The following is an 18,716-nucleotide window of genomic DNA, read 5'->3' on the forward strand; positions in this document are numbered from 1 at the left end:
TTCGCAGCCAGCCGTCGGTGGTTTCCCGTCTCAGGAATGTAAGGTGCCCGCAGCGGGAGGTTGTTCCGTTAGCGCTTCCGCTTTCGTCAGTGAAGTTCTTCTGCGGAACGTTTGTAGATCCCGTCGTGTTCTTCAAGCTATGTCGTTTGAGCACTGTGCTGATAGGCTGACGTAAGAAAACAGGACACGAAATATACAAGGCGAGAGTGCAAAGCACGGAGCTCTAGGCAAAGGCGGTCCGAACCGCAGCAAAGCCGGAGGTCGACATGTCCAAATAGACCAAATCAGAAACTAAGCAGAGAAAAACGGCATCTGTAGAGAAAGAAAACAGATGGAGGAAAAGAAAGAAAGAACAGGAGGATCCCCTCCCCCCATAGAGGGTCTGTTATCCCCAGATCGAGTGCGTCCAGTGGAATCCATGTGTTGGCAGCCCCAAGTGATGACAAAACACGAAGCAAGCATCTGGAGGAAGCTCAAACCCTTCATGCGTTGCCACAGTTACTAGCGAGTGGTTTGCAAGCACAGGCACGTCTGCTGCAAGTACAGCGCCGTCAGGAGACAGGGGTTGCTGGCCCATTCCCCACGCTCGGTGGCTGGGCATCACCGCCCTGGAGTACGGCCGATAGAAAACGGCGGCTGCCATTTGCGCCGCCCGGCAACTCATACTTACCTGGCAGGGGAGATACCATGATCAAGAAGGTGGTTCACCCAGGGCGAGGCTTGGCCATTGCACTCCGGCCACGCTGACCCCTGCGAATTCCCCAAATGTGGGAATCTCGACTGCATAATTTCTGGTAGTGGGGGACTGCGTTCGCGCTCTCCCCTGAGCACAGTGGTTCAAGACAGAGTTCAGGCGGTAGCGTCGGACCCGGCTGGAGCGTCGCTTCCCTCTCTTCCTCGCCCTTGGGCCAGCCTCTTTTGCTCCCGTTGAGCTGCGCGCGCCTGTGGAAGGCCTGCCCAACCGTCGCTAGAAGAGTCTGTTCAGACGCCGAAAACTACTCGAAAGGTCCCCCCTCAAAGCGGTTTGACCAGGTGAAGGAACACGCAAAGAGAGCCCCCGGTGGCTTTTGTCCGCCAAGCGAGTGTGCCCTGTGGAACGTCAGGATTCTATTTGCCGGCCTGCCGCTGTTACTGACGGAACGAATGCAGACCGTGTGAAAGGTCATCATTTTATCTGCCGTTAAGTAAGCGAACGCTTCTGCTCGGATCAGAGGTAACTCTGTTTCAAGAACTGCAATCTTTTGCAGACGTCTGTGGCGTTTTGGGCAGAGGGACGGTTCTAAACCAATCTGAACCAGAGGCAATTTCGCAGCCAGCCGTCGGTGGTTTCCCGTCTCAGGAATGTAAGGTGCCCTCAGCGGGAGGTTGTTCCGTTAGCGCTTCCGCTTTCGTCAGTGAAGTTCTTCTGCGGAACGTTTGTAGATCCCGTCGTGTTCTTCAAGCTATGTCGTTTGAGCACTGTGCTGATAGGCTGACGTAAGAAAACAGGACACGAAATATACAAGGCGAGAGTGCAAAGCACGGAGCTCTAGGCAAAGGCGGTCCGAACCGCAGCAAAGCCGGAGGTCGACATGTCCAAATAGACCAAATCAGAAACTAAGCAGAGAAAAACGGCATCTGTAGAGAAAGAAAACAGATGGAGGAAAAGAAAGAAAGAACAGGAGGATCCCCTCCCCCCATAGAGGGTCTGTTATCCCCAGATCGAGTGCGTCCAGTGGAATCCATGTGTTGGCAGCCCCAACTGATGACAAAACACGAAGCAAGCATCTGGAGGAAGCTCAAACCCTTCATGCGTTGCCACAGTTACTAGCGAGTGGTTTGCAAGCACAGGCACGTCTGCTGCAAGTACAGCGCCGTCAGGAGACAGGGGTTGCTGGCCCATTCCCCACGCTCGGTGGCTGGGCATCACCGCCCTGGAGTACGGCCGATAGAAAACGGCGGCTGCCATTTGCGCCGCCCGGCAACTCATACTTACCTGGCAGGGGAGATACCATGATCAAGAAGGTGGTTCACCCAGGGCGAGGCTTGGCCATTGCACTCCGGCCACGCTGACCCCTGCGAATTCCCCAAATGTGGGAATCTCGACTGCATAATTTCTGGTAGTGGGGGACTGCGTTCGCGCTCTCCCCTGAGCACAGTGGTTCAAGACAGAGTTCAGGCGGTAGCGTCGGACCCGGCTGGAGCGTCGCTTCCCTCTCTTCCTCGCCCTTGGGCCAGCCTCTTTTGCTCCCGTTGAGCTGCGCGCGCCTGTGGAAGGCCTGCCCAACCGTCGCTAGAAGAGTCTGTTCAGACGCCGAAAACTACTCGAAAGGTCCCCCCTCAAAGCGGTTTGACCAGGTGAAGGAACACGCAAAGAGAGCCCCCGGTGGCTTTTGTCCGCCAAGCGAGTGTGCCCTGTGGAACGTCAGGATTCTATTTGCCGGCCTGCCGCTGTTACTGACGGAACGAATGCAGACCGTGTGAAAGGTCATCATTTTATCTGCCGTTAAGTAAGCGAACGCTTCTGCTCGGATCAGAGGTAACTCTGTTTCAAGAACTGCAATCTTTTGCAGACGTCTGTGGCGTTTTGGGCAGAGGGACGGTTCTAAACCAATCTGAACCAGAGGCAATTTCGCAGCCAGCCGTCGGTGGTTTCCCGTCTCAGGAATGTAAGGTGCCCGCAGCGGGAGGTTGTTCCGTTAGCGCTTCCGCTTTCGTCAGTGAAGTTCTTCTGCGGAACGTTTGTAGATCCCGTCGTGTTCTTCAAGCTATGTCGTTTGAGCACTGTGCTGATAGGCTGACGTAAGAAAACAGGACACGAAATATACAAGGCGAGAGTGCAAAGCACGGAGCTCTAGGCAAAGGCGGTCCGAACCGCAGCAAAGCCGGAGGTCGACATGTCCAAATAGACCAAATCAGAAACTAAGCAGAGAAAAACGGCATCTGTAGAGAAAGAAAACAGATGGAGGAAAAGAAAGAAAGAACAGGAGGATCCCCTCCCCCCATAGAGGGTCTGTTATCCCCAGATCGAGTGCGTCCAGTGGAATCCATGTGTTGGCAGCCCCAACTGATGACAAAACACGAAGCAAGCATCTGGAGGAAGCTCAAACCCTTCATGCGTTGCCACAGTTACTAGCGAGTGGTTTGCAAGCACAGGCACGTCTGCTGCGAGTACAGCGCCGTCAGGAGACAGGGGTTGCTGGCCCATTCCCCACGCTCGGTGGCTGGGCATCACCGCCCTGGAGTACGGCCGATAGAAAACGGCGGCTGCCATTTGCGCCGCCCGGCAACTCATACTTACCTGGCAGGGGAGATACCATGATCAAGAAGGTGGTTCACCCAGGGCGAGGCTTGGCCATTGCACTCCGGCCACGCTGACCCCTGCGAATTCCCCAAATGTGGGAATCTCGACTGCATAATTTCTGGTAGTGGGGGACTGCGTTCGCGCTCTCCCCTGAGCACAGTGGTTCAAGACAGAGTTCAGGCGGTAGCGTCGGACCCGGCTGGAGCGTCGCTTCCCTCTCTTCCTCGCCCTTGGGCCAGCCTCTTTTGCTCCCGTTGAGCTGCGCGCGCCTGTGGAAGGCCTGCCCAACCGTCGCTAGAAGAGTCTGTTCAGACGCCGAAAACTACTCGAAAGGTCCCCCCTCAAAGCGGTTTGACCAGGTGAAGGAACACGCAAAGAGAGCCCCCGGTGGCTTTTGTCCGCCAAGCGAGTGTGCCCTGTGGAACGTCAGGATTCTATTTGCCGGCCTGCCGCTGTTACTGACGGAACGAATGCAGACCGTGTGAAAGGTCATCATTTTATCTGCCGTTAAGTAAGCGAACGCTTCTGCTCGGATCAGAGGTAACTCTGTTTCAAGAACTGCAATCTTTTGCAGACGTCTGTGGCGTTTTGGGCAGAGGGACGGTTCTAAACCAATCTGAACCAGAGGCAATTTCGCAGCCAGCCGTCGGTGGTTTCCCGTCTCAGGAATGTAAGGTGCCCGCAGCGGGAGGTTGTTCCGTTAGCGCTTCCGCTTTCGTCAGTGAAGTTCTTCTGCGGAACGTTTGTAGATCCCGTCGTGTTCTTCAAGCTATGTCGTTTGAGCACTGTGCTGATAGGCTGACGTAAGAAAACAGGACACGAAATATACAAGGCGAGAGTGCAAAGCACGGAGCTCTAGGCAAAGGCGGTCCGAACCGCAGCAAAGCCGGAGGTCGACATGTCCAAATAGACCAAATCAGAAACTAAGCAGAGAAAAACGGCATCTGTAGAGAAAGAAAACAGATGGAGGAAAAGAAAGAAAGAACAGGAGGATCCCCTCCCCCCATAGAGGGTCTGTTATCCCCAGATCGAGTGCGTCCAGTGGAATCCATGTGTTGGCAGCCCCAACTGATGACAAAACACGAAGCAAGCATCTGGAGGAAGCTCAAACCCTTCATGCGTTGCCACAGTTACTAGCGAGTGGTTTGCAAGCACAGGCACGTCTGCTGCGAGTACAGCGCCGTCAGGAGACAGGGGTTGCTGGCCCATTCCCCACGCTCGGTGGCTGGGCATCACCGCCCTGGAGTACGGCCGATAGAAAACGGCGGCTGCCATTTGCGCCGCCCGGCAACTCATACTTACCTGGCAGGGGAGATACCATGATCAAGAAGGTGGTTCACCCAGGGCGAGGCTTGGCCATTGCACTCCGGCCACGCTGACCCCTGCGAATTCCCCAAATGTGGGAATCTCGACTGCATAATTTCTGGTAGTGGGGGACTGCGTTCGCGCTCTCCCCTGAGCACAGTGGTTCAAGACAGAGTTCAGGCGGTAGCGTCGGACCCGGCTGGAGCGTCGCTTCCCTCTCTTCCTCGCCCTTGGGCCAGCCTCTTTTGCTCCCGTTGAGCTGCGCGCGCCTGTGGAAGGCCTGCCCAACCGTCGCTAGAAGAGTCTGTTCAGACGCCGAAAACTACTCGAAAGGTCCCCCCTCAAAGCGGTTTGACCAGGTGAAGGAACACGCAAAGAGAGCCCCCGGTGGCTTTTGTCCGCCAAGCGAGTGTGCCCTGTGGAACGTCAGGATTCTATTTGCCGGCCTGCCGCTGTTACTGACGGAACGAATGCAGACCGTGTGAAAGGTCATCATTTTATCTGCCGTTAAGTAAGCGAACGCTTCTGCTCGGATCAGAGGTAACTCTGTTTCAAGAACTGCAATCTTTTGCAGACGTCTGTGGCGTTTTGGGCAGAGGGACGGTTCTAAACCAATCTGAACCAGAGGCAATTTCGCAGCCAGCCGTCGGTGGTTTCCCGTCTCAGGAATGTAAGGTGCCCGCAGCGGGAGGTTGTTCCGTTAGCGCTTCCGCTTTCGTCAGTGAAGTTCTTCTGCGGAACGTTTGTAGATCCCGTCGTGTTCTTCAAGCTATGTCGTTTGAGCACTGTGCTGATAGGCTGACGTAAGAAAACAGGACACGAAATATACAAGGCGAGAGTGCAAAGCACGGAGCTCTAGGCAAAGGCGGTCCGAACCGCAGCAAAGCCGGAGGTCGACATGTCCAAATAGACCAAATCAGAAACTAAGCAGAGAAAAACGGCATCTGTAGAGAAAGAAAACAGATGGAGGAAAAGAAAGAAAGAACAGGAGGATCCCCTCCCCCCATAGAGGGTCTGTTATCCCCAGATCGAGTGCGTCCAGTGGAATCCATGTGTTGGCAGCCCCAACTGATGACAAAACACGAAGCAAGCATCTGGAGGAAGCTCAAACCCTTCATGCGTTGCCACAGTTACTAGCGAGTGGTTTGCAAGCACAGGCACGTCTGCTGCGAGTACAGCGCCGTCAGGAGACAGGGGTTGCTGGCCCATTCCCCACGCTCGGTGGCTGGGCATCACCGCCCTGGAGTACGGCCGATAGAAAACGGCGGCTGCCATTTGCGCCGCCCGGCAACTCATACTTACCTGGCAGGGGAGATACCATGATCAAGAAGGTGGTTCACCCAGGGCGAGGCTTGGCCATTGCACTCCGGCCACGCTGACCCCTGCGAATTCCCCAAATGTGGGAATCTCGACTGCATTATTTCTGGTAGTGGGGGACTGCGTTCGCGCTCTCCCCTGAGCACAGTGGTTCAAGACAGAGTTCAGGCGGTAGCGTCGGACCCGGCTGGAGCGTCGCTTCCCTCTCTTCCTCGCCCTTGGGCCAGCCTCTTTTGCTCCCGTTGAGCTGCGCGCGCCTGTGGAAGGCCTGCCCAACCGTCGCTAGAAGAGTCTGTTCAGACGCCGAAAACTACTCGAAAGGTCCCCCCTCAAAGCGGTTTGACCAGGTGAAGGAACACGCAAAGAGAGCCCCCGGTGGCTTTTGTCCGCCAAGCGAGTGTGCCCTGTGGAACGTCAGGATTCTATTTGCCGGCCTGCCGCTGTTACTGACGGAACGAATGCAGACCGTGTGAAAGGTCATCATTTTATCTGCCGTTAAGTAAGCGAACGCTTCTGCTCGGATCAGAGGTAACTCTGTTTCAAGAACTGCAATCTTTTGCAGACGTCTGTGGCGTTTTGGGCAGAGGGACGGTTCTAAACCAATCTGAACCAGAGGCAATTTCGCAGCCAGCCGTCGGTGGTTTCCCGTCTCAGGAATGTAAGGTGCCCGCAGCGGGAGGTTGTTCCGTTAGCGCTTCCGCTTTCGTCAGTGAAGTTCTTCTGCGGAACGTTTGTAGATCCCGTCGTGTTCTTCAAGCTATGTCGTTTGAGCACTGTGCTGATAGGCTGACGTAAGAAAACAGGACACGAAATATACAAGGCGAGAGTGCAAAGCACGGAGCTCTAGGCAAAGGCGGTCCGAACCGCAGCAAAGCCGGAGGTCGACATGTCCAAATAGACCAAATCAGAAACTAAGCAGAGAAAAACGGCATCTGTAGAGAAAGAAAACAGATGGAGGAAAAGAAAGAAAGAACAGGAGGATCCCCTCCCCCCATAGAGGGTCTGTTATCCCCAGATCGAGTGCGTCCAGTGGAATCCATGTGTTGGCAGCCCCAACTGATGACAAAACACGAAGCAAGCATCTGGAGGAAGCTCAAACCCTTCATGCGTTGCCACAGTTACTAGCGAGTGGTTTGCAAGCACAGGCACGTCTGCTGCGAGTACAGCGCCGTCAGGAGACAGGGGTTGCTGGCCCATTCCCCACGCTCGGTGGCTGGGCATCACCGCCCTGGAGTACGGCCGATAGAAAACGGCGGCTGCCATTTGCGCCGCCCGGCAACTCATACTTACCTGGCAGGGGAGATACCATGATCAAGAAGGTGGTTCACCCAGGGCGAGGCTTGGCCATTGCACTCCGGCCACGCTGACCCCTGCGAATTCCCCAAATGTGGGAATCTCGACTGCATAATTTCTGGTAGTGGGGGACTGCGTTCGCGCTCTCCCCTGAGCACAGTGGTTCAAGACAGAGTTCAGGCGGTAGCGTCGGACCCGGCTGGAGCGTCGCTTCCCTCTCTTCCTCGCCCTTGGGCCAGCCTCTTTTGCTCCCGTTGAGCTGCGCGCGCCTGTGGAAGGCCTGCCCAACCGTCGCTAGAAGAGTCTGTTCAGACGCCGAAAACTACTCGAAAGGTCCCCCCTCAAAGCGGTTTGACCAGGTGAAGGAACACGCAAAGAGAGCCCCCGGTGGCTTTTGTCCGCCAAGCGAGTGTGCCCTGTGGAACGTCAGGATTCTATTTGCCGGCCTGCCGCTGTTACTGACGGAACGAATGCAGACCGTGTGAAAGGTCATCATTTTATCTGCCGTTAAGTAAGCGAACGCTTCTGCTCGGATCAGAGGTAACTCTGTTTCAAGAACTGCAATCTTTTGCAGACGTCTGTGGCGTTTTGGGCAGAGGGACGGTTCTAAACCAATCTGAACCAGAGGCAATTTCGCAGCCAGCCGTCGGTGGTTTCCCGTCTCAGGAATGTAAGGTGCCCGCAGCGGGAGGTTGTTCCGTTAGCGCTTCCGCTTTCGTCAGTGAAGTTCTTCTGCGGAACGTTTGTAGATCCCGTCGTGTTCTTCAAGCTATGTCGTTTGAGCACTGTGCTGATAGGCTGACGTAAGAAAACAGGACACGAAATATACAAGGCGAGAGTGCAAAGCACGGAGCTCTAGGCAAAGGCGGTCCGAACCGCAGCAAAGCCGGAGGTCGACATGTCCAAATAGACCAAATCAGAAACTAAGCAGAGAAAAACGGCATCTGTAGAGAAAGAAAACAGATGGAGGAAAAGAAAGAAAGAACAGGAGGATCCCCTCCCCCCATAGAGGGTCTGTTATCCCCAGATCGAGTGCGTCCAGTGGAATCCATGTGTTGGCAGCCCCAAGTGATGACAAAACACGAAGCAAGCATCTGGAGGAAGCTCAAACCCTTCATGCGTTGCCACAGTTACTAGCGAGTGGTTTGCAAGCACAGGCACGTCTGCTGCGAGTACAGCGCCGTCAGGAGACAGGGGTTGCTGGCCCATTCCCCACGCTCGGTGGCTGGGCATCACCGCCCTGGAGTACGGCCGATAGAAAACGGCGGCTGCCATTTGCGCCGCCCGGCAACTCATACTTACCTGGCAGGGGAGATACCATGATCAAGAAGGTGGTTCACCCAGGGCGAGGCTTGGCCATTGCACTCCGGCCACGCTGGCCCCTGCGAATTCCCCAAATGTGGGAATCTCGAATGCATAATTTCTGGTAGTGGGGGACTGCGTTCGCGCTCTCCCCTGAGCACAGTGGTTCAAGACAGAGTTCAGGCGGTAGCGTCGGACCCGGCTGGAGCGTCGCTTCCCTCTCTTCCTCGCCCTTGGGCCAGCCTCTTTTGCTCCCGTTGAGCTGCGCGCGCCTGTGGAAGGCCTGCCCAACCGTCGCTAGAAGAGTCTGTTCAGACGCCGAAAACTACTCGAAAGGTCCCCCCTCAAAGCGGTTTGACCAGGTGAAGGAACACGCAAAGAGAGCCCCCGGTGGCTTTTGTCCGCCAAGCGAGTGTGCCCTGTGGAACGTCAGGATTCTATTTGCCGGCCTGCCGCTGTTACTGACGGAACGAATGCAGACCGTGTGAAAGGTCATCATTTTATCTGCCGTTAAGTAAGCGAACGCTTCTGCTCGGATCAGAGGTAACTCTGTTTCAAGAACTGCAATCTTTTGCAGACGTCTGTGGCGTTTTGGGCAGAGGGACGGTTCTAAACCAATCTGAACCAGAGGCAATTTCGCAGCCAGCCGTCGGTGGTTTCCCGTCTCAGGAATGTAAGGTGCCCGCAGCGGGAGGTTGTTCCGTTAGCGCTTCCGCTTTCGTCAGTGAAGTTCTTCTGCGGAACGTTTGTAGATCCCGTCGTGTTCTTCAAGCTATGTCGTTTGAGCACTGTGCTGATAGGCTGACGTAAGAAAACAGGACACGAAATATACAAGGCGAGAGTGCAAAGCACGGAGCTCTAGGCAAAGGCGGTCCGAACCGCAGCAAAGCCGGAGGTCGACATGTCCAAATAGACCAAATCAGAAACTAAGCAGAGAAAAACGGCATCTGTAGAGAAAGAAAACAGATGGAGGAAAAGAAAGAAAGAACAGGAGGATCCCCTCCCCCCATAGAGGGTCTGTTATCCCCAGATCGAGTGCGTCCAGTGGAATCCATGTGTTGGCAGCCCCAAGTGATGACAAAACACGAAGCAAGCATCTGGAGGAAGCTCAAACCCTTCATGCGTTGCCACAGTTACTAGCGAGTGGTTTGCAAGCACAGGCACGTCTGCTGCGAGTACAGCGCCGTCAGGAGACAGGGGTTGCTGGCCCATTCCCCATGCTCGGTGGCTGGGCATCACCGCCCTGGAGTACGGCCGATAGAAAACGGCGGCTGCCATTTGCGCCGCCCGGCAACTCATACTTACCTGGCAGGGGAGATACCATGATCAAGAAGGTGGTTCACCCAGGGCGAGGCTTGGCCATTGCACTCCGGCCACGCTGGCCCCTGCGAATTCCCCAAATGTGGGAATCTCGACTGCATAATTTCTGGTAGTGGGGGACTGCGTTCGCGCTCTCCCCTGAGCACAGTGGTTCAAGACAGAGTTCAGGCGGTAGCGTCGGACCCGGCTGGAGCGTCGCTTCCCTCTCTTCCTCGCCCTTGGGCCAGCCTCTTTTGCTCCCGTTGAGCTGCGCGCGCCTGTGGAAGGCCTGCCCAACCGTCGCTAGAAGAGTCTGTTCAGACGCCGAAAACTACTCGAAAGGTCCCCCCTCAAAGCGGTTTGACCAGGTGAAGGAACACGCAAAGAGAGCCCCCGGTGGCTTTTGTCCGCCAAGCGAGTGTGCCCTGTGGAACGTCAGGATTCTATTTGCCGGCCTGCCGCTGTTACTGACGGAACGAATGCAGACCGTGTGAAAGGTCATCATTTTATCTGCCGTTAAGTAAGCGAACGCTTCTGCTCGGATCAGAGGTAACTCTGTTTCAAGAACTGCAATCTTTTGCAGACGTCTGTGGCGTTTTGGGCAGAGGGACGGTTCTAAACCAATCTGAACCAGAGGCAATTTCGCAGCCAGACGTCGGTGGTTTCCCGTCTCAGGAATGTAAGGTGCCCGCAGCGGGAGGTTGTTCCGTTAGCGCTTCCGCTTTCGTCAGTGAAGTTCTTCTGCGGAACGTTTGTAGATCCCGTCGTGTTCTTCAAGCTATGTCGTTTGAGCACTGTGCTGATAGGCTGACGTAAGAAAACAGGACACGAAATATACAAGGCGAGAGTGCAAAGCACGGAGCTCTAGGCAAAGGCGGTCCGAACCGCAGCAAAGCCGGAGGTCGACATGTCCAAATAGACCAAATCAGAAACTAAGCAGAGAAAAACGGCATCTGTAGAGAAAGAAAACAGATGGAGGAAAAGAAAGAAAGAACAGGAGGATCCCCTCCCCCCATAGAGGGTCTGTTATCCCCAGATCGAGTGCGTCCAGTGGAATCCATGTGTTGGCAGCCCCAAGTGATGACAAAACACGAAGCAAGCATCTGGAGGAAGCTCAAACCCTTCATGCGTTGCCACAGTTACTAGCGAGTGGTTTGCAAGCACAGGCACGTCTGCTGCGAGTACAGCGCCGTCAGGAGACAGGGGTTGCTGGCCCATTCCCCACGCTCGGTGGCTGGGCATCACCGCCCTGGAGTACGGCCGATAGAAAACGGCGGCTGCCATTTGCGCCGCCCGGCAACTCATACTTACCTGGCAGGGGAGATACCATGATCAAGAAGGTGGTTCACCCAGGGCGAGGCTTGGCCATTGCACTCCGGCCACGCTGGCCCCTGCGAATTCCCCAAATGTGGGAATCTCGACTGCATAATTTCTGGTAGTGGGGGACTGCGTTCGCGCTCTCCCCTGAGCACAGTGGTTCAAGACAGAGTTCAGGCGGTAGCGTCGGACCCGGCTGGAGCGTCGCTTCCCTCTCTTCCTCGCCCTTGGGCCAGCCTCTTTTGCTCCCGTTGAGCTGCGCGCGCCTGTGGAAGGCCTGCCCAACCGTCGCTAGAAGAGTCTGTTCAGACGCCGAAAACTACTCGAAAGGTCCCCCCTCAAAGCGGTTTGACCAGGTGAAGGAACACGCAAAGAGAGCCCCCGGTGGCTTTTGTCCGCCAAGCGAGTGTGCCCTGTGGAACGTCAGGATTCTATTTGCCGGCCTGCCGCTGTTACTGACGGAACGAATGCAGACCGTGTGAAAGGTCATCATTTTATCTGCCGTTAAGTAAGCGAACGCTTCTGCTCGGATCAGAGGTAACTCTGTTTCAAGAACTGCAATCTTTTGCAGACGTCTGTGGCGTTTTGGGCAGAGGGACGGTTCTAAACCAATCTGAACCAGAGGCAATTTCGCAGCCAGCCGTCGGTGGTTTCCCGTCTCAGGAATGTAAGGTGCCCGCAGCGGGAGGTTGTTCCGTTAGCGCTTCCGCTTTCGTCAGTGAAGTTCTTCTGCGGAACGTTTGTAGATCCCGTCGTGTTCTTCAAGCTATGTCGTTTGAGCACTGTGCTGATAGGCTGACGTAAGAAAACAGGACACGAAATATACAAGGCGAGAGTGCAAAGCACGGAGCTCTAGGCAAAGGCGGTCCGAACCGCAGCAAAGCCGGAGGTCAACATGTCCAAATAGACCAAATCAGAAACTAAGCAGAGAAAAACGGCATCTGTAGAGAAAGAAAACAGATGGAGGAAAAGAAAGAAAGAACAGGAGGATCCCCTCCCCCCATAGAGGGTCTGTTATCCCCAGATCGAGTGCGTCCAGTGGAATCCATGTGTTGGCAGCCCCAAGTGATGACAAAACACGAAGCAAGCATCTGGAGGAAGCTCAAACCCTTCATGCGTTGCCACAGTTACTAGCGAGTGGTTTGCAAGCACAGGCACGTCTGCTGCGAGTACAGCGCCGTCAGGAGACAGGGGTTGCTGGCCCATTCCCCACGCTCGGTGGCTGGGCATCACCGCCCTGGAGTACGGCCGATAGAAAACGGCGGCTGCCATTTGCGCCGCCCGGCAACTCATACTTACCTGGCAGGGGAGATACCATGATCAAGAAGGTGGTTCACCCAGGGCGAGGCTTGGCCATTGCACTCCGGCCACGCTGGCCCCTGCGAATTCCCCAAATGTGGGAATCTCGACTGCATAATTTCTGGTAGTGGGGGACTGCGTTCGCGCTCTCCCCTGAGCACAGTGGTTCAAGACAGAGTTCAGGCGGTAGCGTCGGACCCGGCTGGAGCGTCGCTTCCCTCTCTTCCTCGCCCTTGGGCCAGCCTCTTTTGCTCCCGTTGAGCTGCGCGCGCCTGTGGAAGGCCTGCCCAACCGTCGCTAGAAGAGTCTGTTCAGACGCCGAAAACTACTCGAAAGGTCCCCCCTCAAAGCGGTTTGACCAGGTGAAGGAACACGCAAAGAGAGCCCCCGGTGGCTTTTGTCCGCCAAGCGAGTGTGCCCTGTGGAACGTCAGGATTCTATTTGCCGGCCTGCCGCTGTTACTGACGGAACGAATGCAGACCGTGTGAAAGGTCATCATTTTATCTGCCGTTAAGTAAGCGAACGCTTCTGCTCGGATCAGAGGTAACTCTGTTTCAAGAACTGCAATCTTTTGCAGACGTCTGTGGCGTTTTGGGCAGAGGGACGGTTCTAAACCAATCTGAACCAGAGGCAATTTCGCAGCCAGCCGTCGGTGGTTTCCCGTCTCAGGAATGTAAGGTGCCCGCAGCGGGAGGTTGTTCCGTTAGCGCTTCCGCTTTCGTCAGTGAAGTTCTTCTGCGGAACGTTTGTAGATCCCGTCGTGTTCTTCAAGCTATGTCGTTTGAGCACTGTGCTGATAGGCTGACGTAAGAAAACAGGACACGAAATATACAAGGCGAGAGTGCAAAGCACGGAGCTCTAGGCAAAGGCGGTCCGAACCGCAGCAAAGCCGGAGGTCGACATGTCCAAATAGACCAAATCAGAAACTAAGCAGAGAAAAACGGCATCTGTAGAGAAAGAAAACAGATGGAGGAAAAGAAAGAAAGAACAGGAGGATCCCCTCCCCCCATAGAGGGTCTGTTATCCCCAGATCGAGTGCGTCCAGTGGAATCCATGTGTTGGCAGCCCCAACTGATGACAAAACACGAAGCAAGCATCTGGAGGAAGCTCAAACCCTTCATGCGTTGCCACAGTTACTAGCGAGTGGTTTGCAAGCACAGGCACGTCTGCTGCGAGTACAGCGCCGTCAGGAGACAGGGGTTGCTGGCCCATTCCCCACGCTCGGTGGCTGGGCATCACCGCCCTGGAGTACGGCCGATAGAAAACGGCGGCTGCCATTTGCGCCGCCCGGCAACTCATACTTACCTGGCAGGGGAGATACCATGATCAAGAAGGTGGTTCACCCAGGGCGAGGCTTGGCCATTGCACTCCGGCCACGCTGGCCCCTGCGAATTCCCCAAATGTGGGAATCTCGACTGCATAATTTCTGGTAGTGGGGGACTGCGTTCGCGCTCTCCCCTGAGCACAGTGGTTCAAGACAGAGTTCAGGCGGTAGCGTCGGACCCGGCTGGAGCGTCGCTTCCCTCTCTTCCTCGCCCTTGGGCCAGCCTCTTTTGCTCCCGTTGAGCTGCGCGCGCCTGTGGAAGGCCTGCCCAACCGTCGCTAGAAGAGTCTGTTCAGACGCCGAAAACTACTCGAAAGGTCCCCCCTCAAAGCGGTTTGACCAGGTGAAGGAACACGCAAAGAGAGCCCCCGGTGGCTTTTGTCCGCCAAGCGAGTGTGCCCTGTGGAACGTCAGGATTCTATTTGCCGGCCTGCCGCTGTTACTGACGGAACGAATGCAGACCGTGTGAAAGGTCATCATTTTATCTGCCGTTAAGTAAGCGAACGCTTCTGCTCGGATCAGAGGTAACTCTGTTTCAAGAACTGCAATCTTTTGCAGACGTCTGTGGCGTTTTGGGCAGAGGGACGGTTCTAAACCAATCTGAACCAGAGGCAATTTCGCAGCCAGCCGTCGGTGGTTTCCCGTCTCAGGAATGTAAGGTGCCCGCAGCGGGAGGTTGTTCCGTTAGCGCTTCCGCTTTCGTCAGTGAAGTTCTTCTGCGGAACGTTTGTAGATCCCGTCGTGTTCTTCAAGCTATGTCGTTTGAGCACTGTGCTGATAGGCTGACGTAAGAAAACAGGACACGAAATATACAAGGCGAGAGTGCAAAGCACGGAGCTCTAGGCAAAGGCGGTCCGAACCGCAGCAAAGCCGGAGGTCGACATGTCCAAATAGACCAAATCAGAAACTAAGCAGAGAAAAACGGCATCTGTAGAGAAAGAAAACAGATGGAGGAAAAGAAAGAAAGAACAGGAGGATCCCCTCCCCCCATAGAGGGTCTGTTATCCCCAGATCGAGTGCGTCCAGTGGAATCCATGTGTTGGCAGCCCCAACTGATGACAAAACACGAAGCAAGCATCTGGAGGAAGCTCAAACCCTTCATGCGTTGCCACAGTTACTAGCGAGTGGTTTGCAAGCACAGGCACGTCTGCTGCGAGTACAGCGCCGTCAGGAGACAGGGGTTGCTGGCCCATTCCCCACGCTCGGTGGCTGGGCATCACCGCCCTGGAGTACGGCCGATAGAAAACGGCGGCTGCCATTTGCGCCGCCCGGCAACTCATACTTACCTGGCAGGGGAGATACCATGATCAAGAAGGTGGTTCACCCAGGGCGAGGCTTGGCCATTGCACTCCGGCCACGCTGGCCCCTGCGAATTCCCCAAATGTGGGAATCTCGACTGCATAATTTCTGGTAGTGGGGGACTGCGTTCGCGCTCTCCCCTGAGCACAGTGGTTCAAGACAGAGTTCAGGCGGTAGCGTCGGACCCGGCTGGAGCGTCGCTTCCCTCTCTTCCTCGCCCTTGGGCCAGCCTCTTTTGCTCCCGTTGAGCTGCGCGCGCCTGTGGAAGGCCTGCCCAACCGTCGCTAGAAGAGTCTGTTCAGACGCCGAAAACTACTCGAAAGGTCCCCCCTCAAAGCGGTTTGACCAGGTGAAGGAACACGCAAAGAGAGCCCCCGGTGGCTTTTGTCCGCCAAGCGAGTGTGCCCTGTGGAACGTCAGGATTCTATTTGCCGGCCTGCCGCTGTTACTGACGGAACGAATGCAGACCGTGTGAAAGGTCATCATTTTATCTGCCGTTAAGTAAGCGAACGCTTCTGCTCGGATCAGAGGTAACTCTGTTTCAAGAACTGCAATCTTTTGCAGACGTCTGTGGCGTTTTGGGCAGAGGGACGGTTCTAAACCAATCTGAACCAGAGGCAATTTCGCAGCCAGCCGTCGGTGGTTTCCCGTCTCAGGAATGTAAGGTGCCCGCAGCGGGAGGTTGTTCCGTTAGCGCTTCCGCTTTCGTCAGTGAAGTTCTTCTGCGGAACGTTTGTAGATCCCGTCGTGTTCTTCAAGCTATGTCGTTTGAGCACTGTGCTGATAGGCTGACGTAAGAAAACAGGACACGAAATATACAAGGCGAGAGTGCAAAGCACGGAGCTCTAGGCAAAGGCGGTCCGAACCGCAGCAAAGCCGGAGGTCGACATGTCCAAATAGACCAAATCAGAAACTAAGCAGAGAAAAACGGCATCTGTAGAGAAAGAAAACAGATGGAGGAAAAGAAAGAAAGAACAGGAGGATCCCCTCCCCCCATAGAGGGTCTGTTATCCCCAGATCGAGTGCGTCCAGTGGAATCCATGTGTTGGCAGCCCCAACTGATGACAAAACACGAAGCAAGCATCTGGAGGAAGCTCAAACCCTTCATGCGTTGCCACAGTTACTAGCGAGTGGTTTGCAAGCACAGGCACGTCTGCTGCAAGTACAGCGCCGTCAGGAGACAGGGGTTGCTGGCCCATTCCCCACGCTCGGTGGCTGGGCATCACCGCCCTGGAGTACGGCCGATAGAAAACGGCGGCTGCCATTTGCGCCGCCCGGCAACTCATACTTACCTGGCAGGGGAGATACCATGATCAAGAAGGTGGTTCACCCAGGGCGAGGCTTGGCCATTGCACTCCGGCCACGCTGACCCCTGCGAATTCCCCAAATGTGGGAATCTCGACTGCATAATTTCTGGTAGTGGGGGACTGCGTTCGCGCTCTCCCCTGAGCACAGTGGTTCAAGACAGAGTTCAGGCGGTAGCGTCGGACCCGGCTGGAGCGTCGCTTCCCTCTCTTCCTCGCCCTTGGGCCAGCCTCTTTTGCTCCCGTTGAGCTGCGCGCGCCTGTGGAAGGCCTGCCCAACCGTCGCTAGAAGAGTCTGTTCAGACGCCGAAAACTACTCGAAAGGTCCCCCCTCAAAGCGGTTTGACCAGGTGAAGGAACACGCAAAGAGAGCCCCCGGTGGCTTTTGTCCGCCAAGCGAGTGTGCCCTGTGGAACGTCAGGATTCTATTTGCCGGCCTGCCGCTGTTACTGACGGAACGAATGCAGACCGTGTGAAAGGTCATCATTTTATCTGCCGTTAAGTAAGCGAACGCTTCTGCTCGGATCAGAGGTAACTCTGTTTCAAGAACTGCAATCTTTTGCAGACGTCTGTGGCGTTTTGGGCAGAGGGACGGTTCTAAACCAATCTGAACCAGAGGCAATTTCGCAGCCAGCCGTCGGTGGTTTCCCGTCTCAGGAATGTAAGGTGCCCGCAGCGGGAGGTTGTTCCGTTAGCGCTTCCGCTTTCGTCAGTGAAGTTCTTCTGCGGAACGTTTGTAGATCCCGTCGTGTTCTTCAAGCTATGTCGTTTGAGCACTGTGCTGATAGGCTGACGTAAGAAAACAGGACACGAAATATACAAGGCGAGAGTGCAAAGCACGGAGCTCTAGGCAAAGGCGGTCCGAACCGCAGCAAAGCCGGAGGTCGACATGTCCAAATAGACCAAATCAGAAACTAAGCAGAGAAAAACGGCATCTGTAGAGAAAGAAAACAGATGGAGGAAAAGAAAGAAAGAACAGGAGGATCCCCTCCCCCCATAGAGGGTCTGTTATCCCCAGATCGAGTGCGTCCAGTGGAATCCATGTGTTGGCAGCCCCAACTGATGACAAAACACGAAGCAAGCATCTGGAGGAAGCTCAAACCCTTCATGCGTTGCCACAGTTACTAGCGAGTGGTTTGCAAGCACAGGCACGTCTGCTGCAAGTACAGCGCCGTCAGGAGACAGGGGTTGCTGGCCCATTCCCCACGCTCGGTGGCTGGGCATCACCGCCCTGGAGTACGGCCGATAGAAAACGGCGGCTGCCATTTGCGCCGCCCGGCAACTCATACTTACCTGGCAGGGGAGATACCATGATCAAGAAGGTGGTTCACCCAGGGCGAGGCTTGGCCATTGCACTCCGGCCACGCTGACCCCTGCGAATTCCCCAAATGTGGGAATCTCGACTGCATAATTTCTGGTAGTGGGGGACTGCGTTCGCGCTCTCCCCTGAGCACAGTGGTTCAAGACAGAGTTCAGGCGGTAGCGTCGGACCCGGCTGGAGCGTCGCTTCCCTCTCTTCCTCGCCCTTGGGCCAGCCTCTTTTGCTCCCGTTGAGCTGCGCGCGCCTGTGGAAGGCCTGCCCAACCGTCGCTAGAAGAGTCTGTTCAGACGCCGAAAACTACTCGAAAGGTCCCCCCTCAAAGCGGTTTGACCAGGTGAAGGAACACGCAAAGAGAGCCCCCGGTGGCTTTTGTCCGCCAAGCGAGTGTGCCCTGTGGAACGTCAGGATTCTATTTGCCGGCCTGCCGCTGTTACTGACGGAACGAATGCAGACCGTGTGAAAGGTCATCATTTTATCTGCCGTTAAGTAAGCGAACGCTTCTGCTCGGATCAGAGGTAACTCTGTTTCAAGAACTGCAATCTTTTGCAGACGTCTGTGGCGTTTTGGGCAGAGGGACGGTTCTAAACCAATCTGAACCAGAGGCAATTTCGCAGCCAGCCGTCGGTGGTTTCCCGTCTCAGGAATGTAAGGTGCCCGCAGCGGGAGGTTGTTCCGTTAGCGCTTCCGCTTTCGTCAGTGAAGTTCTTCTGCGGAACGTTTGTAGATCCCGTCGTGTTCTTCAAGCTATGTCGTTTGAGCACTGTGCTGATAGGCTGACGTAAGAAAACAGGACACGAAATATACAAGGCGAGAGTGCAAAGCACGGAGCTCTAGGCAAAGGCGGTCCGAACCGCAGCAAAGCCGGAGGTCGACATGTCCAAATAGACCAAATCAGAAACTAAGCAGAGAAAAACGGCATCTGTAGAGAAAGAAAACAGATGGAGGAAAAGAAAGAAAGAACAGGAGGATCCCCTCCCCCCATAGAGGGTCTGTTATCCCCAGATCGAGTGCGTCCAGTGGAATCCATGTGTTGGCAGCCCCAAGTGATGACAA

General features: G+C 55.3%; 14 non-coding genes across 14 annotated transcripts; all 14 read left to right on the top strand.

Annotated features, from left to right (window-relative positions):
- Positions 1–662: 662 nt before the first annotated feature.
- LOC141384067 (U1 spliceosomal RNA) lies at positions 663–826 on the top strand. The gene has a single exon (XR_015485359.2). It is a non-coding gene; the product is annotated as a U1 spliceosomal RNA (small nuclear RNA).
- A 1,141-nt stretch (positions 827–1,967) lies between these two features.
- On the top strand, positions 1,968–2,131 carry LOC141384068 (U1 spliceosomal RNA). The gene has a single exon (XR_015485371.2). It is a non-coding gene; the product is annotated as a U1 spliceosomal RNA (small nuclear RNA).
- Positions 2,132–3,272: 1,141 nt separating this feature from the next.
- Positions 3,273–3,436, top strand: LOC137494219 (U1 spliceosomal RNA). Its single transcript, XR_015489309.1, has one exon. It is a non-coding gene; the product is annotated as a U1 spliceosomal RNA (small nuclear RNA).
- Positions 3,437–4,577: 1,141 nt separating this feature from the next.
- On the top strand, positions 4,578–4,741 carry LOC137494218 (U1 spliceosomal RNA). The gene has a single exon (XR_015489433.1). It is a non-coding gene; the product is annotated as a U1 spliceosomal RNA (small nuclear RNA).
- Positions 4,742–5,882: 1,141 nt separating this feature from the next.
- On the top strand, positions 5,883–6,046 carry LOC141384071 (U1 spliceosomal RNA). The gene has a single exon (XR_015485417.2). It is a non-coding gene; the product is annotated as a U1 spliceosomal RNA (small nuclear RNA).
- Positions 6,047–7,187: 1,141 nt separating this feature from the next.
- LOC137494365 (U1 spliceosomal RNA) lies at positions 7,188–7,351 on the top strand. The gene has a single exon (XR_015489548.1). It is a non-coding gene; the product is annotated as a U1 spliceosomal RNA (small nuclear RNA).
- A 1,141-nt stretch (positions 7,352–8,492) lies between these two features.
- LOC141384100 (U1 spliceosomal RNA) lies at positions 8,493–8,656 on the top strand. The gene has a single exon (XR_015485830.2). It is a non-coding gene; the product is annotated as a U1 spliceosomal RNA (small nuclear RNA).
- A 1,141-nt stretch (positions 8,657–9,797) lies between these two features.
- On the top strand, positions 9,798–9,961 carry LOC141384092 (U1 spliceosomal RNA). The gene has a single exon (XR_015485707.2). It is a non-coding gene; the product is annotated as a U1 spliceosomal RNA (small nuclear RNA).
- Positions 9,962–11,102: 1,141 nt separating this feature from the next.
- Positions 11,103–11,266, top strand: LOC141384069 (U1 spliceosomal RNA). Its single transcript, XR_015485383.2, has one exon. It is a non-coding gene; the product is annotated as a U1 spliceosomal RNA (small nuclear RNA).
- A 1,141-nt stretch (positions 11,267–12,407) lies between these two features.
- Positions 12,408–12,571, top strand: LOC141384117 (U1 spliceosomal RNA). The gene has a single exon (XR_015486040.2). It is a non-coding gene; the product is annotated as a U1 spliceosomal RNA (small nuclear RNA).
- Positions 12,572–13,712: 1,141 nt separating this feature from the next.
- Positions 13,713–13,876, top strand: LOC141384077 (U1 spliceosomal RNA). The gene has a single exon (XR_015485474.1). It is a non-coding gene; the product is annotated as a U1 spliceosomal RNA (small nuclear RNA).
- A 1,141-nt stretch (positions 13,877–15,017) lies between these two features.
- Positions 15,018–15,181, top strand: LOC141384120 (U1 spliceosomal RNA). Its single transcript, XR_015486091.2, has one exon. It is a non-coding gene; the product is annotated as a U1 spliceosomal RNA (small nuclear RNA).
- A 1,141-nt stretch (positions 15,182–16,322) lies between these two features.
- On the top strand, positions 16,323–16,486 carry LOC137494394 (U1 spliceosomal RNA). Its single transcript, XR_015489659.1, has one exon. It is a non-coding gene; the product is annotated as a U1 spliceosomal RNA (small nuclear RNA).
- Positions 16,487–17,627: 1,141 nt separating this feature from the next.
- Positions 17,628–17,791, top strand: LOC137494362 (U1 spliceosomal RNA). The gene has a single exon (XR_015484574.1). It is a non-coding gene; the product is annotated as a U1 spliceosomal RNA (small nuclear RNA).
- The last annotated feature ends 925 nt before the right edge of the window (positions 17,792–18,716 follow it).

Source organism: Danio rerio, chromosome 4 (genome assembly GCF_052040795.2).
Source record: "Danio rerio strain M-AB ecotype USA chromosome 4, GRCz13ab, whole genome shotgun sequence".
Lineage (NCBI taxonomy): Eukaryota > Metazoa > Chordata > Actinopteri > Cypriniformes > Danionidae > Danio > Danio rerio.